Source organism: Macaca nemestrina, chromosome 8 (genome assembly GCF_043159975.1).
Source record: "Macaca nemestrina isolate mMacNem1 chromosome 8, mMacNem.hap1, whole genome shotgun sequence".
NCBI lineage: Eukaryota > Metazoa > Chordata > Mammalia > Primates > Cercopithecidae > Macaca > Macaca nemestrina.
The window spans coordinates 76099199-76125788 of NC_092132.1; positions in this window are offsets into that span (position 1 = coordinate 76099199).

Sequence of the window (26590 nt, forward strand, 5' to 3'; positions counted from 1 at the left end):
GCAACATAAGAAAATACTGAGACCCCAGTGAAGCATCATCCCTTAAGGAAACCAACCAGCCATATAATGGCAGGTTGATTACATTGAACCCCCTTTATTCTGGAAGGGGCTGTAGTTTCTCTTAATTAATTATAATTGATAAATGTTCTGGGTATGTGTTTGTCTTTCTCTCTCATAGCGTCTTAGCTAGCACTACTATCGGAAGGCATATGGGAAGACAATGGCTACGTGAATATGAGATTTGCTGGTTCTATCTCATGTTGTACTCTTAGAAGCTGCCAAACTAATAGAGTATTGGAATGGCTTGCTTGAGGCATAGGGAGGCACTAGCATTGTGATGATCTGTGAGGAGGGGGAGCCATCTTCCATAATACAGAATATACCCTAAATCACCAACCAGCATATGGTGCTCTGTTTACAACAGGTAGAACATACAAGATGGGAAGCCATGAGTTTAAAGTAGGAGTGGCCTGTTATATAAATTTTCTATTATTGCCATAACAAAATACCAAAACTTAAAAACAATAACCATTTATTATTTCACAGCTCTTTAAGTTAAATATCTTGTAGACTTGGCTTGGTCCCTGCTCAGAGTCTCACAAAGCTGAAATCAAGGTGTTGGCAAGCCTGTACATCTTTCTGGAAGCTGTAGGGATGAATCCGCCTCCAAGTTCATGCATGTTGTTGGTCAAATTTAGTTCTTTCAAATTTAATTCTACAGTCTTAGGACTAAGGTCCATGTTTCTCTGCTACTTGTTAGCTGGGGCTGGTCTTGGCTCCTAGAAGCTGCCTGCATTCCTTCTCATGCTTTCCATGTGTCCCTGTCAAGCAATGGCAGATCAAGTCTCTTTCACGCTTCAAATCTCTCTGACTTCACTTTTACTGCACCTCTTTGACTCAAGCTGGATAATATCTTGTTTGTTTGTTTTTAAGGGCTCATGTGATTCGATTGGGTTCACTCAAATAATCCAAGGTAATCTTTTCATCTTAAGGCTTATAACTTGAATTAGATCAGCAAAGTCTCTTTTGCTATGTGACATCATATTCACAGGTTCCCGGGATTCAAGCGTAGACATATTTGGGTGCCATTTTGCTCACCACACACTAACTACCATTACTTCCAGTAACCTTCTTGGGGAATCTGTGCCTCTTGTCCTTATTACTCTCTGATCTAGGGGTCCTGGTTCCCAGAAAGCATATGCTTTGAACAGGGGACACAGAAAGTTCCCAACTCTATCTTATTCAAATTAGCAATCAATAATGAAGAGCAGAACTGTAAAGAATCATATTTGAATCATACAAAATGCAACAGAGTACTGCAGCTAAAAAGTATGACATGGTGGTGGTGCATGCCCTCTTGCATTTGCAGGCAAAATTTCCTATCTTATAAAGGCATGGCAGGAGGGAGGGAACTCCTGCATTTTCAGTTACTCTGGGAAGGCCGAGAAGAAGGTGTGATCTGATAAGCTCCATAAATGATAGAAGGGAGGGAACTCATCAAGAGGCGAGGGAGAAGACATTCCAGACATAGCTCAGGCCCTGGGAATGCACAGATCAAAGGCTTGATGTGCTTCCCTATCTGGGTGGAGGGGAACAGATGAGTGGGAGAGTAAAGGGTAGTGAAGGAGGGTCCTGAGAAATCTGAAGGGAGCTGGGGACTCGAAGATGAAGCACTTGGTCATGTTGTATATAGAATAATTAAAAGCTTCTTTAGAGTTTTCATGAGTGTAAAATGATCGAAGTGGTGGAAAGAAAAGATAATTTTGGGTGAAATGATTATGACTGACGTTAGAAAAAATAAATATATAACCGTGTTTTTACTAAGATAGTTTCTATCAGTTTAGACAACTGGGAGATTCTGAATTAGAAAAGAAAAAATTGAGTAATTGAGGAAAATTAACTGTCAAAACCTTAAAAAGTTATATAACAAAATTTAACCACTGAAGAAGCTGAAACTTTCTTTTCCCCAGTCTTATCTAAACTGTTTTTCTTCCTCAAGATAATTTCTCAGTCTTTAGTGCAATAAGATGTTCTTTGTTGTTAAGAGAGTACATTACTAAGCATGAGATTACTACATAATATTTGCAGTAACATGTTTTAAAGCTCCAGATTGCATCAACAATAGTACTGAAAATTTTCTTCCATAAGACATATTATAACTTCATTACAGGCTACTTTAAGTTCTTTTTAGAAAACAGGTGGTGTATAAAAACTCCACCCCTACAGGTGCCAAAGAATATGAGCTGAAAAGAATAACCCTCTATAGCATTTGCTATGTTCCAGATGCTTCCCTAAGCACCTGAGGCACATAATGTGTTCAATCCTCACAGCAGCCCTAAGAAGTAGGTACTTTATTAATAGAGATTAAGTGGCTTGCCCATGGTTACAGAACCGATAATTGGTGGAGTCAGAGCTTGAGCTTAGGCATTCTGACATTACCATCTGTGCTCTATCTAAACCACTACACCAGAGGTTAGCAATCTATGGTCTGTAGGCAACAATTGGCCTCCACCTGTTTTTGTAAGTAAAGTTTTATTAGAACACAGTCATGCCCATTTATGTAAGGGTTGTTCATGGTTGCTTTTGCTCTACAAAGGTATCTTTGAGTAGTACCAACAAAGGTGATAGATATGGCCTGAAAAGCCTAACATATTTACTAATTGGCCCATTACAGTGAACATTTTGCTGATTCTTTCACTACACTCACCATACAGTTGCTTTCTGATAACTGAATTCGTTTGGCCTCATGGTAGAGTCTTTACCTCTATTAAAACAATTTATGTACTTCACTAGATTTAGCATCTGAAGGGAAATAACTTACTGATAATTCCAGATTTTACAGTGAGTTTAGGAAAATATACTGAGCCTCTTTTCTCCTTTTAGTCCTTACAACATTTTGAGGAGAAAAATTCTACCCTGCCTTCTGCTTCTAGTTGGAAACAAATTTAAATTTGCAGAGGTGTATTGGTCAGTGTTCTTCAGGGAAAAAAAGCCAATAGAAAAAAGAAAAGGCTGGGCACAATGGCTCATGCCTGTAATCCCAGCACTTCAGGAGGATGAGGTGGGCAGATCACGAGGTCAAGAGATTAAGACCATCCTGGTCTACATGGTGAAACCCCGTCTCTATTAAAAATACAAAAATTAGCTGGGCGTGGTGGTGCGTGCCTGTAATCCCAGCTACTCAGGAGGCTGAGGTAGGAGAATCACTTGAACCCGGGATGTGGAGGTTGCAGTGAGCTGAGATCGCACCATTGCACTCCAGCCTGGGTGACAAGAGTGAAACTCCATAACCAAAAAAAAAAAAAAAAAAAAAAAAAAAAAGAAAAGGAAAGAAAAGAAAAGAATGTATCTAAAATGAGACCCATTAAAAGAAATTGGCTTATGCGATTATGGAGGCTGAGGGTTCCATGATCTACCACCTATGAGTCAGAGATACTGGAGAGCTGGTGGTAGGTACAGTTCCAGTCCAAGCCCAAAGGTCTAAGACCCATAAGAGCCAATAGTGTAAGCTCCAGCCTTAGTGCAGGAGAAGACTGATGCCCCAGTTCGAAAACAAGCGAAAAGATCAAGTTCTTCCTTACTCCACCTTTTGCTCTATTCAGGCCTCTGACAGACTGGTTGAGGCCCAACTGCATTGGAGAGAGCATTTGCCTTACTCTACAAAGTAATTTGAGTACTCTACAGAGTAATCTGCTTTACTCAAGCTACAGACTCAAATGTTAATCCCACCCAGAATCACAGACACACTCAGAATGAAGTTTGTATTAGTCTATTCTCACGACATACCCAAGACTGGGTAATTTATAAAGGAAAGAGGTTTAATTGACTCACAGTTCAGCATGGCTAGGAAGGCCTCAGGAAACTTACAATCACAGCAGAAGGGGAAGCAAACACATCCTTTTTCACATGGCAGCAGGAAAGAGAAGTGAAGAGGGGAAAGTCCCTTAGAAAACTATCAGAACTCACTCACTATCATGAGAACAGCATGAGAGTAACCACCCCCATGATTAAATTACCTCCCACCAGGTCCCTTCCATGACATGTGGGGACTATGGGAACTACAATTTAAGATGAGATTTGGATGGAGACACAGCCAAGCTATATAAAAGTTTAACCAAGTATCTAAGCACCGCATGTTTCAGTCAAGCTAATACATAAAATCAACCATCATGAAAAGAATTCTCCAATCTCTTTAATCTGAATTCAGGTCAAAGTAGTTATCTTAGGCCATTACAACCTAACCATCTCAGCACAGGTAGCAAAGCTCACATTGCTTACAGGATCCAGCATCATATCTTGTGCATATTTGAAAAACTCTTTCTTCAATAAATGTGTATTGAGAAATTGTGGTGTGCCAGGCACTTATGATATGAAGGGGAGTAAGACTTAGACCCTGACCTAGGGGCTTATAGTCTAATAGCTGAGGAAGGGAAATACACAGGTAATTTTCTGTAGTATGTTCAATAAGCACTACGACAGAGGTAATTAGGTGGTGTTGTCTTAGCATATATAAGAGACTTTTTACTCAAGTTTTAGGGTGAGAAAGGTGAACCTTAGGTAAGAGAGTTTCTTAGAGAAGTTTCTCTTTTTAGCTGATTCCACATAAAAGGATAAGATTTAGCTTGGCAACATTGGGGAGAGATATTCCAGGAGAAAGAACTACATATACAATGGCCTAGAGGTAAGAGAGTACAGAGTTTTGCAAGATGGTGCATAGCCTAGAGTAAGGAAGGAGACAATGCAGTAGATAAGAGAGAAGACAAGAAGGTAAGCAAGAACCAAATCATAAAAGGTGGGGGGAAGGAGCTTGAACTTTACAAGTAACAGAAAGCAATGGCAGAAAGAGTGCTATGATCAGATTTGTGCTATAGTGGAAGTTCACTGAATACATCTGATTTTTTTTCTTTCCTTTTTTGTCTTTTTTTTTCTTCTTTTTGAGACAAAGTCTCGCTCTGTTGCCCAGGCTGGAGTGCAGTGGCACAGGCTCGGCTTACTGCAACCTCTGCCTCCCAGACTCAAGCCATTCTTGTGCCTCAGTCTCCCAAGTAGCTGAGATTACAGATGTGCAGAATTACAGCTAATTTTTGTAATTTTATATAGACAGGGTTTCACCATGCTGGCCAGTCTTGATTTGTTCTTAAATAGCACAGAACAGACTTAAGGTGGCCAAAACCATGTGACAAGCATGGAGGACAGTTAGGTTCTTACTGAAATAAGAGGGGGAGAGATGATGGTGGCCAAAGAACTATTGAGATTTGAAAAAATTAGACATTGCTACTAAAATGTCTCTGAGAATGAGCTAATGGATGATGAATCAGAATTTTCTTCTCATTACAACTTATTTTTAATTTTATATTTGTAAAATCAAAAATTGACCTTCGATCCTTAGAATCCTTCCTTTTTAGAGCCCATCAAGATGCACAGGCAAATCTAATATTCCTTTTTGAAGTTTCTTTAACATCTCTCTATGTGTGTCTGTGCATATAATTGCTTTTTCTTCCTTGATGTGAACAGTAAAGAAAATATATCCCAAAGTAATCATAAAAGATTCATCACATCAATTTTACAAAACCAAGCTAATTTTTAAGAATACACTTAGTGCTCTAGAAACCACCAAGTGAGGGAGAGTTAATTACCTAATCACCTCTAACTTCTGGGATTCCGAAAGTGGAGGTGGGAGGTAAATGAAAGTCTGCTCCAGAGTGCTGTGAAATGCTCCCAAATTGCCAACACTGTCCTGACACTGGCATGCCCAACTGTTACATGCCAAAAAAAAAAAGACATTTACTTATTTTTGATTCCACATCTATAGATCCAACAATTAACACATGTCTGAGACACAATAAATTAGGGGAAATGTGTTTAATTAAAAAGAAAAAAAGAAGCTTATGAAAGTACACCTTTTTGAAATAATGACTTTAAATAAAATGGATGTAATTTAAGATAATGGATGATTCTCCCAAACGTCTGTGGAGCGTTTGAAATCCATCAGTCTAATAATTTATAGATATGACTCTTTTGTGCCTGGAAAGCATTTCGCTCCCTTGGTTGATCCACTCTTCTCTTGGGATATTTCCGTCTATATCAATTGGGAATTAAGAAAATAAGGTGAAAGAGATTCATAGGTTAAAAAAAATAGAAAAAATTGATAACTTTTAACATTATGGATTTTTGGCAGTCAATCAAAAGTAGTCTAAACTCTTTAATACACTTTCTTAGTATACAATTGTATAATTCTGGGCTTAGTATTATTCACGATATATCCTGATCAAGCAAAGAAGAATACAATTTAACAAAAAACCTGTACTTTCTCTAGATTTATTTGTTAGGTTTTCATGAACTAGATTTATTTGTTAGGTTTCATGAAGATCAATGCAAAAACATTAAAATTGAAGTGAGTTATATCATATAAAACAAACAGTCATAATCTAGTAGGTTGAAAAGGTTCTGATGATTTTTAAATATTACTTTTTGTTCTATATGACATTAATGTGAACTGTAATAAACAGTTTAAAAAGAGGAAGGAACACTAATAAAGAATTATAATAGATATTACTGAATAGATGATATTATTATTTACTGAACTCCTATTTTGTGTTAAAGACTCTTTAAATACTTTTTCTGTTATCTCACTGATTCTAGAAACCCCCAGAAGGTAAGTTGCATGAGGCAGAGATCATTTTGCCTGTTGTATTCACTACTGAATGCCTAGTACTTAGAGTAGTCTCCAGCATATGGTAGGTATTTTTCAAATACAGTTATACGTAATAATCCTATGACACAGGCACTGTTATCTTCCCAACTTTACAGATGGAGAAACTGCAGCGGGCAGAGAGGCTAAGGTTTCAGAGTAGGGACTGGAAAATCAAGAGTCAATGTTCTTAACCATTGTGCTAAGCTGTCTCCCATAAGCAAGCAAAACTCACGATAAAAGCAACAAATAATGTTACTGTCATGCAACCACTAGCATTCTTATTGTCAGTCATAAGAAATCTTCTAACTTATAAAGTGTGTCCTAATTAGAGCCTGTCTTTCATTTTGCACTTTTATGCATTTATCTGATGGTGCTTTCATTTGGGTGATGGTGCTTTCATCTGGGTCAGTGGGTCAATGGTGTATAGTCTGGGTCAATGTTGATATGTCTATTTCTTTCACTGGTGCTGATAATTTTCATTTTCCTTCAAAAATGATAGTTTTTTCATCTTCTTTATTTTGAATCCTTTTAGTGAAATTGACTGTTCTCAGTCATCATTTCCCTTAAGAGTTAAAAGAAAAACTCATTGGACATAATCAGGTTCATAAAGCTCCACCTTAAACAACACAGCCCCACGTGACAGTTAGGCAGGTGGATGCCATCACACAAAACATCTTTACTTCATTGTGTGAACGATGTTGACCCACTTGCTTGGTCCTCAGGCAATGCTTCAGAATTTCACTGCCAGTGGGATACCCAGATCTTTTTGAAGAGCTCTTTAAACTATGCTGTTCTGAAATTACTGAAGGTACTTCAAGTGTAATTCTAAAAAATTATTTTTTTTCTCAAAATGCATATAGCAACTATGTATAAATTGGGAAGTGATTGTATTCATCCAGGGCATCTCTCATTTCTGATTCATATTTATATCATTGCTGGCAATTCTCACCTATGATTTTCAACAGATTTTAAAAGAGACTGTACTTTCACAATGTCAGATGGATCAAAATGTTGCTAGACTTTTGTCTCGAGCCAAAAATCTGAAATAGTTCTGAGACTCATATAATGGTTTCAACAATTCCAGGCAAACTGCCTTCATAGTAGGTATGATCAACATTTCTCCTTTTCTGTTGGCTGAGGGGAGGCTATTCATTTTCTGAAAGTTCTTCCCACTTTTATGGAGTATCCAACCTTTTGAGGAAGAACCTGACACTTTTCACTGAAGCTGGAAATTTCAGAGCTTGCTTTTCCAGCCTCCCTTATGACTGGGGCTTGTGCACACGACCCAGGCCCACCAAGCAGATCCATTTCTATTGATGCTAAATTGGAAGCAGTTGACAGAGTGGCAAAAAGAGGTAGAGACTACAGAGAATCAAGTTAGGAAAACATGGCCACAGTGCATCTGGTTTTCAGAGATGCAGTGGCAGCTGTTGAGTAGCAGTGTGAAAGGCTAGTTTCACTACTTCTGGCTGCAATATCTCTGCCCAGTGGCAGCAGTAATGTTTCTACTGTTTTAATCCTGAGGTACACTCTAGAGTTGTTTCTGACTGTGTAGCCCTGAAGTCTTGTTCTTAGGATAGTTAGAGATGTTTTGTCATGCCAGAGACTGGCTCTCTGATCTCCAAATTACTTTCTCCTCTTTGTGTGGACAAAGCTAGACTACTTTTTTTAGTCTCTATCATGGTTAGATGAGTCTATGTGACTTAGTTCTAGCCAGTGGGATGTGAAGGCCATAATGTGTACCATTATGAGCCCTAGCAGATAAAAAACATCCTGTATGAGAATTCTTTCTTTTCCCCTTCAACCAGCTGAATGCAGAAGACACTGAGGTCCCCAGAGAAGGAAAGAGGCGAAAGATAGAAGACTCATTTAAGCCTCATGTCACAAAAAATAAACTTGTTAATCCACAGGGATATGGGTACTCATTTGTTAATGCAGCCATCATTATTTTAACTGTCACCAAAACTTGTACCAGAAGTGGGTTGTTGTCACGTCAAACAAAACAAAACTATATATTTGGCTTAGTATTCAGATAGCAAGTGCAAGAAAACTGAAGACAAACTGGAAAGCTGGAGACCCATGTCATATAATAGTAACAAAACTTTGGCAAAACTCTTGCATAAAACAATTTAAACTCAATATGCCTACTGAGTTTATAGTTCTAAGATAAATGTTTACAAAGTGTCAGAATAGTAGTGTGTGTTGACTCTTACTTTGTTATTTTAAGATCTCTTATAAGAAAGAGAATCTGGATCATAAAAGAATTGTCTGGTTTGCATGTAAAAATAATGGAAACTAGAGAGTACAGACATTTGGGTCCTTGAAAGTTTAGAAAAATCTCTTGTATTTAGATCTGGGGCAAAAATCGAAAAGCCAAAGAGAGATTTTAAGAGACAAAGTTCCATTAAAACTCAGCCCTGTAGAAAAAAATCAGCTTAAGAATATGATCTTCCCACCCATATCTTGAAGCCAGAACCCTTAAGGTATAAGGCTTTAAATAGAAAGAGAAAAGCATAGGTACACAGAAGCCAGTACATGAATGAATGAAGCTTGAGAATTATTTCTAGGAAAGAATTGTAGCTGTGGTGGTTAGTATACGAAACTTCCTTGAAGCAAATATTGGAAGTACTTAAAGGAATTGTTTTGTCAAAGAAACAAGTAGCCAAAAGCCCATATGTGTACATTTAAATAGATTTTTTGGAATGATGCATTTTTTTTTTTTTTTTAAGATGGAGTCCTGCTCTGTCTCCCAGGCTGGAGTGCAGTGGAGAGATCTCGGCTTATTGCAACCTCCACCTTCCGCGTTCAAGCAGTTCTCTTGCCTCAGCCTCCCAAGTAGCTGGGATTACAGGCACACATCACTATGCCCGGCTAATTTTTTTTTTTTTTTAATATTTTTAGTAGAGACAGAGTTTTGCCATGTTGGCCAGGCTGGTCTCAAACTTCTGACTTCTGGTGATCCGCCCACCATGGCCTCCCATTTTTATGTCTTACTCTTACTTTCAGTGTCTTATCTGATTGAAAGCATTTCCTAAAATTATTTTTATAAATTAAATTAATGATAACATTAACTCTTGGAAAATTAACACTTAGGTAGTTTCCTCCACTCTTCTAAGTTAGTTAGCCTTTTTATCATTGAAGTGAATAATTATCTAACTAGTGTTTCTGTTCAAAGTAATAGGGATTCCATTTTTATTCACTCATTCATTGTTCATTATTCAATAAATGTTTCTTGAGTTTCTACTGTATGTCAGACTTTGTACTAAGTTTTCACAAATATATGTATCCTTTTGGTTATTACTGACTTAAAATTCCTTTGAATGATCAACCCCCATGTTGTGTTTTTGAGCAGTTATAATTACAGCTGTTTGTTATTAAAATGAATAGTGTTTCTTTCAAAGTCATCATATCTGAACATAGATCCATTTGGGAAAAGAGAAAAAGACAATATATCAGGTTCAAACATAAAATTATTCCAGACAAGACAAAATCTTGATAGTAATTGTAGATTTTTAAAATTCTACTCCACTATTAAAGCAATAACATTCTGTTTCTTAGCCAACACAATGTAAGACTAATGATTCTAAAAACCATTCTAAAAATCAACACTTGCACAATTCTATGTCTTAATGCACTTGATCAAGTTATGCCACATGTCCTTGGCTTTAAGTCTTGTGAGAAATATTGTTTTATTTACTCTAATTGAAATGTAAGTATTATTTTACTTTTTAGGTTTAAAATTTCTTATAATTTACTAAAAAGGAACTGCAGTTCATTATGATGGCTGCAGAAAATGTATGCACAGATGACAGAACTTGAATTTGTTTGTTCTCACTCTGCTATAAAGATACTCCCTGAGACTGGATAATTTATATAGGAAAGAGGTTTAGTTGACTCACAGTTCTACATGGTTGGGGAGGCCTCAGGAAACCTACAATCATGGTGGAAGGTGAAAGGGAAGCAAGGACCTTCTTCACATGACAGCAAGAGAGAAAAGAGCAAGTCAAGGAGGAACTTGCGAAACACCTATAAAACCACCAGATCTCATGAGAACTCACTCACTATCATGAGAAAAGCATGGAGGAAAAACCACCCCCATGATCCAATCACCTCTTATCAGGTTCCTCCCTCAACACCTGGGGATTATAATTCAAGATGAGATTTGGGTGGGTACACAAAGCCTAACCATATCAGATGGAACTTTTATTTTATTTGAGACACTAACTTGTTTAGGCTAATTATTTCAAGACATATGTATGAAATGTCTTCTATGCACAAGTAATGGTGTTAGGTGTGGAGGATGCCAGGAATAGCAAACTTTATTTTTGCTAGGGACCAGGAATAGAGATAAGGCTAGTATTCAAATTATTATAAGTAAAAGCAACCTATAATAGTGAGAAACAAGAAGAGTATAGGTATAGAGACCATTTTCAGAGGCTCAGGAAACAGTCTCAGAGCAAGCAATATTGGAACTGGACCAGCAAATGCAGTAGGATTTTAGCATGAGTGGATTGTGCCTGAGGGTTATATTCCAAATAAAAGTGACCATAAGCAAAGTCATGTTGGTCTCTAAGTATGGAGTTTATTTGAAGAGTAGTAAACAGTCTGATTTTCTGAGAGCGTAGGATACATGAGCAGAAACAGAGTGAGATAAATTGGGAATGCACATTGATATCTGATCACCTAAAACCATTTTATTTTATTTGGATATATATTAAGATATGGGATTGCTGGATTATAAGGCAGTCCTATTTTTCATTTTTTATAAGCCTCCATACTGTTTTCCATAATATCTGTACCAACTTACATTCTGAGTTTATAGTTTTACTTTGGTGCAATCTCACTTATGGGTCCAATTTTATTCTTCTGCATGTGACTATCTAGGTTTTCCAACACCACTTAAGAAACTATTCTTTCCCTACTGTATGTTCTTGGCACCCTTGTTGAAGATCAGTTAATCATAGATGCATGGATTTATTTCTGGGTTCTCTATTATGTTCCATTGGTGTATATGTATGCTTTTATGCTAGTACCATACTGTTTTAATTGCTGCAGCTTTATAATACCTTTTAAAGTCAGGAAGTTTGATGCCTTCAGCCCTGTTGCTCTTTCTCAGTATTGCTCTGGCTGCTTGAATATTTTACAGTTCCAGATGAATTTTAGGATAGTTTCTTCTATTTATATAAAAATGCCATTATCATTTTAATAGAGATTGTATTGGATCTGTAGATTACTTTGGGTAGTATGAACATTTTAACAATATTAATTCTTCCTATCCATGAACACAGAATATCTTTCAATTTAAATATGTATTCTTTAATTTCCTTCATCAATGTTTGTTGATTTTCCCCTAGCTTTTTTTGGAAAACAATTTCTCCTTCATTTTTAAAAGATAATTTTACTGGATAGAGTATTTTTGATTAACAGTTTTTTTTTTTTTTTTTTAATTCTGTGCTGTGATATACAATGCTATTCTCTTTTGGCCTGAAAAGTTTTTGCTGAGAAATCTACTGATGGCATTTTAAGGGTTGCTTTATATATGTTTAGTTGCTTTTCTCTTGTCACTTTCAAAATTCTGTCTTTGTTGCTGACTTTTGACAATTTAATTATAGTGTATCTTTGTGTAGTCTCCTTTGTGCTGAAAATTTTCAGCTCCATTTTTGGAAAATTTGCAGCTTCATGAATCTTGATGTATATTTCTTTCTCAAGATTTGGGAAGTTTTCAGCTTTTATTTCTTTAAATAAGATTTCTTTCCCTTTCTTTCTGTTTTCTTCTTAGATACCCAAAATGATTTTACTGGTTTGCTTTATGGTATCATGTAAGTCTTGTAGATTTTCTTCACTCTTTTTTATACTTTATTCTTCTCTGACTGAAGAATTTCAAATACTCTGGTATTCATTTTTATAAATTCTTTCTTCTGCTTCATTGAGTCTTCTATTGAATTTATTGAATTTTTAAATTTCATTTATTGAATTCTTCACATTCAGGATTTTTGTTTGGTTCTTTTTAAAATAATCTCCATGTCTTTGTTCATATATTGTTTTTCTGATTTCCTTGAGTTGTCTATGTGTGCTCTCTTATAGCCCACCGAATTCTTTTAAAACAATTATTTTGAATTATTTGTCAGGCGATTTGTAGATCTTCATTTATTTGGGCTCAGTTACTGGAAAATTATTGTGTTCCATTAGTTGGGTTACGTTTCCTTGATATTTTGTGTTTCTTGTAGCGTTTTATTAATGTATGCATAGTTGAAGGAACAGTCACCTATTCCAGACTTTGTGGACTAGCTGTGGTATGAAAAGACCTATATCTGTGGTGGATGCAAGGGCATTAGTGAGTGGGGTGTGATGGCTCTGGCTCTGGTAGGGGTAGTGGCGGGGGGGATGGCACAGCAGCATGGACTCTGGGAAGCTCTGTCAACTGAGGTCAGCATAAGCAAAGACAGTGGGGGTCCTTGATGGTCAAAGCTGTGGGTGTCCATGGTGATAGTGAGTGCTGCTGGGGTCCTCCTAGTCTCCTTTTTCCCCACATAAGGAAGTCACAGCAGAGGCAATCTCTCTTGAGATTGCCCAAGTTTGAGGTGTGGGCATGCACGTGGTGGTGCCAGAGTCTGGGGCATAAGCACACATACGGTGTGGTACTGGGATCCAGAAAGGCCATGTGCAGAGCTTCAGTGGTACTAATGTTTAAGGTGTGGATATGCTCATGGCAGCAATAACACCACTTTCCGTGGTGTAGCACATATGGGGGGCAAGGAAGGGATATAGTGGTAGCTCCTTCTGGGCTGAAGAGTGGCCCAGGAACGTGGACTCCGGGCAGCTCTGTCAACTGGGGTCAGCATTGGCAAAGACTACAGAGGCTTAATGGCCAAAGCCACTGGGATCCTTGTGCTCTGTTTTCCCCACTGGTAGAAGTCAGAGCCAAGGGGATCCCTCTTGGTGCTGACTGTGCCAGGCTGGGAATGGGGTGACACAGGTAAAATGCTTTCTATGCTTTTCGACGTGGCTATCATTGGATTTTGTGCTCCACTGGGTTGCTTCATGGTCATTGTACTCTGGGGTTTTCCCACAGCTATTGTCATCAGTAGGTAGTTGTCTCATTGTTGTTTTTGTGGAGAGATAAGCATTGGGATTTCTTAGCTCACCATCTTGCAGACATCACCCATTGCTTTAAAAAAAATCATTTAAAACATAATAGCTGCTTTGAGGAGACATAACTCATTGTAAATTAAAATTCTTTTATTTCCTAATTTTATGACAGTATCACTGTCCAAGTCCTGGGTATTTAATCTAGGTCAGTATCAATCAAATGAGCAGATGCTGCAGAGCACCTAACACACATTACCATCTTTAAACAAAGGGTAGTGAACTGAGGTGATCCTCATTTGACGTATTTTCTTCTATCTTACATTGTTATTCTCTGGATTTCTACTAGTCTTCTTATATATTTTTTTTCTTATTTATTTTTTAGAAAAAGTTTTAACCTACTATTCATGTTAAAAGAACACATGAGAATATTAACTAAAGCATAAAAGTTAATATAATCATAAAAGTTTATGTTAATATAAACAAGATAACTATATCATATTTGAGTAAAATGGGGAAATCATAGTTTAAAGCATTATTTATGGTTTTTCCCACTCTCTTGCTGTTTAGTTCCCATGGCTTTATGGATTGATTAGAGATGCTGGGTAGAGAAGAAAAATTTAAAAAATGCTGAGGGAAGTTAAATTTGTGTAAGATAGGACATGGAGCTTATTCTCCCAGGAAAATAGAATATTCAGAAAAATAAGAAGGTGAGATTGAGGAGACAAGAAGTCTTAGGCTTATTACCAACTGAAGGTTTTTTAAGAGAAATTTGGAATGGTAAAGAAAATTGGGAATAATAACTTTTAAACAAGTTTTGCCTCTTCTCCATCTTCAACCCACATCAAGGGCATCTTTTTTCTTTTCTTTTTTTTCTTTTAGATGGAGTCTCACTCTGTTGCTCAGGTTGGAGTGCAGTGGTGTGATCTTGGCTCACTGCAAGTTCCACCTCCCAGGTTCATGCCGTTCTCCTGCCTCAGCCTCCTGAATAGCTGGGACTACAGGCGCCCGCCACCATGCCCAGCTAAGTTTTTGTATTTTTAGTAGAGACGGGGTTTCACCGTGTTAGCCAGATGCTGTCGATCTCCTGACCTCACTATCTGCCTTGGCCTCCCAAAGTGCTGGGATTACAGGTGTGAGCCACTGCGCCCGGCCAAGGGCATCTTTTCATATGAAAGATTGACATCACATTACTCTTCAAAACTTTGGAGTCATGTTTGCTTGGGTATGTCTATGTAATGAAACAATATGAACAGCAAGAAGACTTAGTTTTCCTAAGGATCCACAGGTTTACCATGGGTTTCTACACAAATGCTACTGTTTAATGATGAATATTTTGGAATAACCAACTAATAATCCCAGCTTATACACATTGTTCAGAATATCACTTGACATTTTTGTTGCTTTCTCTGCTCACAGCTCTCTTCCCTACTCTTTTTACTCAGCCATATGACAACTTCTAGGGAATCCTCTTTCTTCTCAATTTCTCTTTGATGCTGTATTTCTCTCTTCACTGCATTGAAACTTAACTGACTGCAGTTCAGGGCCTTAACTGTGGGTTAATGTTAAGTAGCAACCTCTCTTTGCCATGGACAATACTGTTGAAGTAGTTGTTTGCAGGGGCCCCGATCCTGCTGATGGTGAAGCTGGACAAACAGACTGCACTAACCAAAGTTTCACTCAGAAAAGTTCTTAGGACCATTCTGTTAAATGCTTGGACTGAACAGAATAGTGAAAAACACTTGAAAAGTTGCAATGTATCCACTGTGTACAGTATTTCAAATAACATGTATAAATAAACTTAGCAGGAAAATTTTAATGTTAACATAGGACAGAGAAAAAAAGAGACACGAAGCCTTTTAAAAGCCGTTGGAAGTATATGCTTTTCTTAGGAAGAACTAGTGCCCATTTAAGTTGAATAGAAGAAACATCTGCTGACAATTTGTGATGGTGATAATATGGCAGCCCTGAAGTATTTCACACTTATTCAGGCAACACAGTGCTTTTATCTCTCTAAGTAACCAGTGTGTGTCCTGTTGAGCAGTTACTTTGAAAGTAGTCTCTGTTCTCCTGATAGCTTTGTGTTCTCTTTTATTTCAGTGTAATTAATACACTCAATATAAATAGCTAAATCTTCAAAAAGATTTGCCTGCCTTGCAAGCGCTACATTTCCAATTACACACTAAATTAGGCACATGATTGAACATGAACACTAACATTTTCCAACAGGTGGTGAATAAGTAATTTCTATCCATCAACTCAACAACAGCTCTCTAGCCAAACAGTCACTCTGTTTTAGAGTTCTTCTAATATACCAAGTGTTCTTAGCCAATTTAAAAAATTATTCCTTTAATAGAAAGATTTAGGGGAATAGAGTGTCTAATTCTAATTCAAAATTGCAGAGCACAGCAAGAGTTAGTATTTCCATATGTGAAACTAAGATATATATGAGATTTTGTGTGTGCTACAGAGTTGTATCAAGCTAAATCTAAGTAAATTTAGTGTTACACCTCTGATTTTTTGAGATCAATAATTCCTAACAGATTTTGAGAAGACACTATAGTGCCGCATGTTTTTTTCAAACATCAGATTTTTGAGTACAACTTTGAGATATGGGTGTAAAAATTACCTGTATTCTGAAAATTAATATTTCCAGTTTCAGTTTACACTGAATAAAAAAAGCAAAGTGGAGCTACTAAATCCAAGAAGATGTCAGAATGAAGTTGATGTAGATTGTTTTTAATACAAGAGACACAATTTATCAGGATTCTGGGATTAGTTTACCTGTTTTTAAAATTGTCTTCACCATTAGATCATATCTGGACAAACCAAAAAACATAAATTAACCAGGTGACAGTATTGTTCTAATGGTCATCAAATAATTTTGAAGGAGCTTCCTAAACCACAAAGCAAGCTCACTGATTAAGTCAAGGCATTATATAATGTTGTTGGCATAATGTGCTATCCAGGAGTAGCACATAGCAAGCAGAGAACAAAGTCTCTGACAATATTTAGTTATATTTTACTAGGCAAATCCCAAGAAAAAGTTATGAGCCAAGATTGTGAGACTCAAGTGTATGTATTTAAATAGTTTTAGAGTCTAACAAGTACCACCTACTTATTCTGTTTGTGCTAACTTGATATGGTGGGTGGAAGAGGAATAAAGTTGAATATGCATGGCCAAATGATGGAGTAGATTCAGTAGCATGAAATGGGAAGCACAAATCTGCTAGTGACTTCTCAGCAAGAACTGGTTATTGAGTGTGTTAATTTAACTGCTTGCTTTCTTTTGGGCTATTGGGAAAGGTAGATGCAATTCTCTCCCATAGCTTTTGGACCTACTATGCTACAATGAAATCATCTTTCTTCATGAGAAAACTATAACAAAGTTACACATTATGCTTGCTGAGATCTATTTTTCCTCCCCAGTTTTGTGCTTCTACCACATAACTGTCAGGTCATTAGATAATTTTTGTTACAATGGAAAAAAGGTAAGCATTTAGAAGCATAAAGAAGCCCACTGAGTAAAATGAAACAACTGCCACAAGAAGAAGAAAAGCAAAAACACATTTCTAAATATTAAACAAGTAACGATCTCTTATAATTTAAAGATGGCAGCCAGAGTGCTCCTTGCTACTCACGAAAACATTTTACTGGGAAGCAAAATGCTTCCCTTCAAACCTAAGCTTGAGTATGTATCAAGTATGTAACACTGGGAAATGGTGGAACCTTAGAGGTCTCAGGCCCATTATCTGACAGGCAAGGAACTGAACATGGGGAGGTTTTGATGACGGCACCAGTTCTAAACTCTTTTTTTTTTTTTGAGATGGAGTCTCGCTGTTGCCCAGGCTGGAGTGCGGTGGCGCATCTCGGCTCACTGCAAGCTCCGCCTCCCGGGTTTACGCCATTCTCCTGCCTCAGCCTCCCGAGTAGCTGGGACTACAGGCGCCCGCCACCTCGCCCGGCTAGTTCTTTGTATTTTTAGTAGAGACAGGGTTTCACCATGTTAGCCAGGATGGTCTCGCTCTCCCGACCTCATGATCCGCCCGCCTTGGCCTCCCAAAGTGCTGGGATTACAGGCGTGAGCCACCGCGCCCGGCCTTATCAGTTTTAAACTCTTACAATTTGAATGCCATTGCCCTCTCAGACTAGAGCACCCTACAAGGTGGTAAGTAATGTGGGATATTTTCCAATAAATAGTGTGTCTCACAATTCAGGAATTCTGATATCTAACCCCCAGAGCTTTCTAGAGATACAAACCACTGCAAATTAAGAAATATAAAACTTTAGATGTTTGTAATTTATATGAAGCAGGAAAAAAATTGGGAAAAAAGTATTAAAATGTGCTTGTAGCCTTCATAATTCTGCATTCTGCCAAAGGGAAATAGAAAACATCTATTCTAATAAGGGAATCAGAGAAAAGGGAAATTTCTATGTCCCGAAAATATTGAGTACACATCTTTATTTATATAATATTTTCTATTCAGTCCATTTTCTGAGACATAAATATCAGCAACTTACATTTCATCAGTTGTATTCTCTTTATCATATTCATATGCCCTGATTGACAAGTTTCTCTCCTATGCTTTCACTGATGAATGTGTTTCCTGATTTGGTCTGAACCTTTCCGGATATAGAACCATCTCATCAGAAGACGATGGGCTTGAAATAATTGAGAAATGTAATGGATCTAAATTGTTACTGTTCAGCAGTCTTAGCTCTGCGTTAACATGTAATGTTAGGCTGGTTGGAGACCATGGAGGGCTGACAAGCTATTAGATTAAGAAAAAGCTCTCTCTCTCTCTCTCTCTTCTCTCTCTCTCTCTCTCTCTCTCTGTGTGTGTGTGTGTATGTGTGTATGATTTTATAAAGCAACATTTGAGAATTAGATATTATTTTTCACTCTGATTTCCTTACTTCACCTTCTTCTTAGTTCCGGAGAAAAAAGTGATAGAGATGAAGGAGTATTGGCATTTCCCTTATGCTGACACTATGTAAAATTCTCACCAATTCTCACTTGGTAAGAATTGGACTATGGGCTGTTTTTCACTAGGTGTTCATTGATGAATATTCAGGGTATAACTGCTCCTGGGGGAATTTGCATCTTAATTTGGGCATCTTAAGGATTTTAATACATTCGAAGCCCTAAGAAACAAGACTCTGATGGAGAAATTGAAAACATTGTATCTAAAACCCACATGTCCTATATTAGTCCAAATATTGTGTGTCATTCCAAATATGTTTCTATCTTCTTCAACGAAACGACTCATTTAAAAGTTCTTCCAAATGTAATTTACTTTTATAGCTTTTGCAAGTCTTGTCATATAGGAATAGGCAAATCAAAAAAATTGTCAGATTGTGCTTATGTGTTGGTTTAGAAATAAGGTCCGGTTAATTCCAACAGAGAGCTACTTTTACAGCTATTTTTGGAAGGAGGAATTGTTGGACTTTCTCAAGTCACACACAGAGGGGAGTGGACAGGACAGGTTTGGCTCTGTGGACATTTGGCAATGTAGCCCTCAATTATTTTTTGGTTGGCAAAAATTCCACTTAAAGTGGAAGCTGCTTTACTTTTTATTTTTTAGTGATGTAATACCCAAAGTCAAAGCTTCAGGTGGAATATGTGCAGGATTCTCACAGTGAAAGACTGAACGAAAAAAGAATTAATCCTACGTTTACCTCCCAAACTACTCACTGGAATGTGCCATGACTGTTTAAGTTGCAGTCACTATAGTCATCCTCATGAGGGCGAATTCTTTGTAAAGCACTGGCTTGTTACACTGACTAAATTCGTACTGGAGTGCTCCAGACCGTGATTGAGAGCCATTACAGAACACATAATTAACATCAATGACTGAAAATTCAGTTGCCTACAGTTGTAGATTATGGACAATGGATAATTAAAATATAATTAATGAGCTAATTAAGATGTCAGCAACAGAAATATTTTGTTAATTCAATGATAGTTAATGCAGTCATGGTCCTAACGCATTTTAATTCTTAATGGAGAAACACTGATCTCTAATGGCTAATATTTCTGCTTTATGATATGTACAAAATCAGCCTTAGAGGAAGCTGTGTGCTTTCATATTTCATATGAGTCACCCAACAGACACATGCATAGGAGTAGAAATGTCTCATTAACAGAAATATGGATCAAGGACCATTTCTCAATTCAAACTTAGTATCTTCTTGTCTGCATTTTTAACACAGTTCATTCTTTACTTGCTAACTTTATGATCCACGAAGTGTTATCAGGCTATTTCTTTAGTGTTCATGGCTAATGGGCCTTTAGCAAACTGAATAAATTATTTGGCAGTAATACTCCATTATCTAGGGTATTTTGCAAAAGTTTCTATTTTTTCACTTTTTAGAGCTGAGTGACATCAATTCTCTGAGAATAGGTTAGAAAGGAAGATCAAGAAATCTCAAAAAAGTGATGATGGCAAAAGGGAGAGCTGTAAAGGGAAACATCCTGGTGCTATTATCTTGCCTGCTTCCACAGAAGTGAAACAGCATTGTGCTTCCCCTGTATGCATGTCTGTGTTCTAACCTGCTACCTCTTAAGTGGTCTGCTTCATGCTGTGAGCAGTTAGTGGCAGGTTATTTATTCAACTGGTTGGTCCACCTACCAAATGTTTGACACTATGGAGTTACCCAAAGTTGATAAACGTTCTACCTATAAAAAGAGAATTCCCCTACCAAGTTGTAGAAACTAAAGCTGAAGTAAATAAAGAAAAAACATTTTATGTTTGCCTGTATTATATGTGGTTGACTGATGAATATAAACTTTCAATAAAAGTGATTTCAAGATTCCCTCATAGTAGCTTCAGTTTTAGTATATGTTGGTTGAAAAAGTGACTAATAGCTATGACAAGTTCAATAATACTTTATATTATTTTATTAATCATACATACTATTCATACATATAAAATAATCATATGTATATACAATTCTCAATATGTACATTTGTAAGACATATACAAGTTAGTCTTCAGGGAATTCTTGATGTTTTAATGGATTCTAAGTCTCTGAAAAAAATTTGGAATCCCCCAATTCCACCACCCTTACAGATGCCTTTGCCTAAACGAAGCCAAGGGATTGAAAAATATTCACTTAGATGATCGGTCCTTTAGATTTTACAGCATATTTTGGCAATGAGATATGAATTTTTAAAAAACCTATTGGTACATATAAATTATAGTGCAATGGCATTGGCAGCATATAAATGGTATATACAATAAGAGCTGTAGGATTTATAAGTAGACTGTCATGGGATAGTATGGTTGAGAAGGTTTCGTAGAGGAGATGGGGACAAGAACTGAGACTTGAACTATGACGAGGCATGAACTAGGCTGCAAGGAGGCATGAGGCCATTCCAAGCAGAAAGCAAAAATGGAGAAATGATCATGAGCATTGCACTAGTGGGGAATGTGAGGAGGCTGGCATTGTAGAATGAAATATGTACTTGAGGATTGGATTTGGATTATGGGCAGGCAGGACTGCAAAGGTAATCTGAAGTTAGAGTATTGTTAGCAAGTAACCAAAAGGGACTTTCTCATGCATAACAGCCAAGAGGAAAGGGGTAACATTATACCTGAAGACGTTTATCTGGAATTCCCTTTGGGTGCATGTGTCACTCAAAAGTATGAATGCTCTTAAGTTCTCCTTGTTCATGACCACCAGTAGACCACAGAGGAAAATCTACACTATACACATTCTGGGGAGCTGAGACGTGAGAAGAAACACTGGGAACTATATAATAGTGCTAGGTATTCTTAGACCTAATTCTAAGTTTGTTACTCATCATTTTCTGTGAAGGCACTAAGTTCAACTTTGAAAAAAAAAAAGAAGTTCCCTGTTCAACTTTTGGGGTCAGAAAGGTTAAAGTGCATCCAAAAAGGTGACAACTTAATCTCCTTGATACCTGCTGGATGCTGGGAGGAGACACAGGAGCATGAATAGGTAGGAGAAGCTATGATCTGCTGTAGAGAGCAGCCTGAGTTTGAAAGAGACAACTGGGTGCTGTGGGTCATGCCTGTAATCCCAGCACTTTGGGAGGCTGAGGCGGGCAGAACACTTGAGGTCAAGAGTTCGAGACCAGCCTGTCCAATGTGGGGAAACCCTTACTAAAAAAAAAAAAAAAATTAGCCAGGCATGGTGGTGGGTGCCTGTAGTCCCAGCTATTTGAGAGGCTGAAGCAGGAGAATTGCTTGAACCCGGGAGGTGGAAGTTGCAGTGAGCTGAGATCGCTCCACTGCACTCCAGGCTGGGCGACAGAGCAGAACCCCATCAAAAAAAGAAACAAACAAACAAAAAACAAACAAACAAACAAAACCAAGAAACTAGGTCAGAGAAATGGACCATTTATTTAATTGGCTGGAGACCCCTTGAATTCTATAAGAATTATCCCTGTAAATGAATGTTGTGCTAAGGTTTCTGAAGAGTAATGAGAGCTTTTGAGCAGCGAAATAACAGGATGAAAGGAGGAATTCAACAAGACAATTCAGGCAGAGGGGTGCAGGCATAAGGAAAAAACAGTCAGGAAGAACAGTTATGCAGTTATTACAAGGGTCTAGATGTCTGGAGATGAGCATGGACTGGGCAATGATAGAAATGAAGGAAAAAGAGGCAGATTCCAGAGATAATTCATAGGAGATTAGTTGGACTCAAGGGCTATCCTTCCCATTACCTGGAGGAGTAAAGGCTCATTCAGAAGCTTCGAGCTTAGAGTACCAAGGCTATGACAGCATTGCTGATATCCAAAGAGAAAGTAAGATGGACACATTGGGGTATAGAGAAACAAGACCTATTTGGGTTTGAGTATTTTGTATTTGAAGAAAACAGTGGAGATACAACTGGAAATTCCTGAAGGATAGTAAGAGATTAAACATTTGGTCATGAAGGGAAGAGTAGGTACATTTTTAAAGACTTTCCTTCTCACCCTGGAAATAATTTTTTTTTTTCCAGGACAGAATAGATTATAAAGGAGAAATCAAACAGGAGATGAGAGCATTCAAGAGCTCCATTCAAAATTATGAAACATGATTTTCTATTTGATACTATTCTTCTTTCATTTATTCATTCAACAGATGACAAAGTTCAATGATAATCATTCTTTGAAGTTTATCTACCCAAACTGGAGCCATGTCAAAAGACTCCTTGAAGAATGATTGCTGGGGAAGAAATCAATGGCATCAACAGAAAGAACAAAGACAGAAAATGTGAAAGGCAAGGGGAAAAGAAAAAAAAAGACTTAAAAATTTAAGAAAAAAGAGGCAAACGAAAATTAAAAAAATAAAGACTGTGCTTCTTTAATGGCTCCAACAGAAATTAAAAAAAAAAAACTACATCTGCCTTTTGCTTTTGAATAAATAGAACATTTTACCAATAATGCCAAGATGACTCACAACACACATTTTATGTATCTTGTAATTTTCCTATACACTGCAAAGACAACACAGTTGCACTAATACTAGCCAAGTCTTACATGTAATTATAGGATGCCTATAGCATTTCTAGTATGATATATTAATGAAAACCAGTTATTTAATTATGACATAATATCATGAAAAGCTTTTATAGTCACTTGCTAAAACAGACCAAAAAAACATTTTCCCAAATATAGCTAGGGAACAGTAGAATCATATCTTGATGTCAGTAGATGCCTTTGCCAGGGTGTAGAAACAGATTTTCCTGTCATTAAAAGGACAAACTGTAATCCATCTGCCATGTATAATTTGACAATCTGCAATCCTTAAACAGTAGGAGGGAAAGACATGTCTTCCAAAATTTCCCCTGAAGGAGGAGGCTTTCAGCAGTTCCCAATTACTATCTAGGCCGAATGTCTCACTCGAGACATCTGCTCAGCAGTTAGTAGTGAAAACCTGGCATACAGGAGATCAGAGGTGTGCCTCATAATTATTGTTGGCCTTAAAGTGGCCAACTTTTAGAATACAAGCCAATCACTAAGTTTCAGGTGTGCATTTTGGCAACCTTTGGTGGGGTGCCCCAGACCTAACTTTTGTGCACATAAACTTCTGAGATGAGAATCTTTCTAAAGTTCAAGGTGGAAAAATTCACTGTGAAGTGAGTCTGTGTTCAGTAATGAGCCAAAGATCTTAACACATTTCTACTGATAATAGAAGAATGAAAATCATAGAATGCCATAGATCCATGTTTCCTGCAGATAAGGATTGCTTTCTCGGGACCCACTTCAGTTCATTACATTTATTAAACCAACTAAAAATCTTTCCTGGCACTGGTTCAGCATGCACAAAGCTGTTCTCTACAAAAACCTACTTTAGCTACCACATGGATGGTTTCCCAGGTAGGGGTGATTTTAAAGGGAAAATAAGAAAATGAAAGATTCCATTTTGCAGATTTAGGCTTACCTTCTGAAATCTTGAGAATGCTGGGTGAGATTTAAGACAGACTCTGTCGTCCTATCATCAGAGAAATGAAAATCAAAACCACAATGAGATACTATCTCATACCAGTCAGAATGGCTTTTGTTAAAGAGTCAAAAAATAACAGATGTTGGCCAGGCTATGCAGAAAAGGGAGAACAGATACACTGTTGGAATGTAAATTAGTCCAGCCACTGTGGAGAGCTGTTTGGAGAGTTTGGAAAGAATGAGTGTTGAACTACCATTCAACCCAGCAATTCCATTACTAGATGGGCCTAGATGTCTGGAAAATAAATCGCTCTACCAAAAGGAAACATGCACCTGTATGTTCATTGCAGCACTATTCACATTAGCAAAAACATGGAATCAACCCAGTTGCCCATCAACAGTGGATTGGATAAAAAAAATGTGGTACATGTATACCATGGAATACTATGTAGCCATAAATAAGAATAAAATCATGTTATTTGCAGCAATATAGATGTAGCTGGAGGCCATTATTCTAAGTGAATGAATGTAAAAAAAGAAAACCAAATGCTCCATGTTCTTACTTATAAGTGGGAGCTAAACATTGAGTACTAATGGACTTGAAGATGGGAATAATAGACACTAGGGACTACTACAGGGGGTGAGAGAGGGAGGGGGGAAGGGCTGAAAAACTACCCGTCGGGTACTATGCCCACTACCTGTGTGACAGGCTCAGTCACACTCGAAACCCCAGCACCACACAATATACCTTTGTAACAAACCTGCACATGTACCTCCTGATTCCAAAATAAAAGTTGGAAAAGAAAATAAAAAAGATGAACTCTTTGTGGAAAAGCAATAAGCTGAAAGGTACACATAACAGTATGGTTAATGGGGAAAAGAACCAGTTGATGCTTTCTCCATGTGCAACAGTGAGATTGTTTCAAAACAAGTACCATCTGCAAGTGTCTCTTCCCAACAGCCAAAAGACCTAATCAGGGAGGGGAAAATGACAACCTAATGTAATATGGGATCCTAGATTGGATCTCAGAAAAGAAAAAAGGCACTAGTAGAAAAACAAGTAATACCTGAATAAATTCTATAGTTTAGTCAGTGGTAATTCTACTATGTTTGTGCAAGATGCCAATATCAGGGGAAGCTGGGTGAAGGGCAGATAGGATCTTTTTGTGTCATCTTTGCAACACTTTTGCAAATCTAAAATTACTTTGAAATAAAAAGTTAAAAAAAAAAACAGAGTCAGGTCAGTAGGAAAATTAGTCCCTGTGCCAAACACTATTTGCCAGTGTAAAGCCAAATCAACATGCTAATAGTTCTTATTTTGAACTATTATGGAATTATGGAATTATAAAATTTCAATTATTATAGAAAATATATTAATGCTGAGTTAGGCGTTTCTTTCTTTTGTTTTAAATTATATAAATGAGAGAACCAAGGCAAGAGCTGTGAAGTGACTTCCTTAGGAATCAACATTTAATTACATGAAGAGCTGAGAAAAACGCCTAGATTTTGTGCTTTTTTGTGCAATGTCACAGGCATAACCTAAGTAGCATGTTACTTCTCTGCAGTCAACAACCAATTCCTGAATGAGAAACAAGCATCTAATGTGTTCAAAGCACTGTGCTAGATTCTGAAAATATATGGTGCTCTCTCTGTCCATGACGAAGTCTATATTTGTAGCTATGTCTCTTTAAAATTCTCACAGTGTAGCTGAGAAGGCATATGCACTGATAACTGAAGCTTTAAAACCAGTCGGCACTAAACATTTTATGTTAAGTAAGAAATTTTGACAATAATTATCAAAAATTATAGTTTAAGTAGAAATTACTACACAACAAAACTGTTTTCTGAAAAAAAGTTAACCCTGTGTTGTTCCTCCATATATCAGCTCTGAAAGCATACAGAACTCTGAGCTAGCAGGAGGGCAGAGGAAATACTGACTCAATTTGTTCCCACTAGGTCCTTCTCTGACTCCTTGCACATAATGTAGAGGATTGTGGTGGTAACGGGAAGAGGCTTGCCATACTTCCTTTGGACAAGATGCCTTTGCCCCTTTCTGTATTTTTTCCAGGGAATGTTACCTCAAGGGAAATATAAGGAGGTTATTCACATCAGAAACAGTGGTTCTAAAAGTACAATGCAAGTAAAAGATACTGTCTGGAAAGGGAGCAAAGAAGTTGAAGAAGGAAAGATGAGCAGCCTGCACAATAGTGAAATGAGAGAGTTTCATATGTTTCCATGATTTTAATTGTGGAAAATGTGGAAGGGTGAGTTGAAGCTGTCTCATCAGTGGCTTTGATTTTAGCAATTTGTATTCCTAAAAGCAAGCCTTCCTGAACAAGCAGGACCTGGCGGCAGAATTGCAGAGTACATGTTGCCAAGTGCATAAACAAGTTTATTTTCCAACTTTCGTCAAC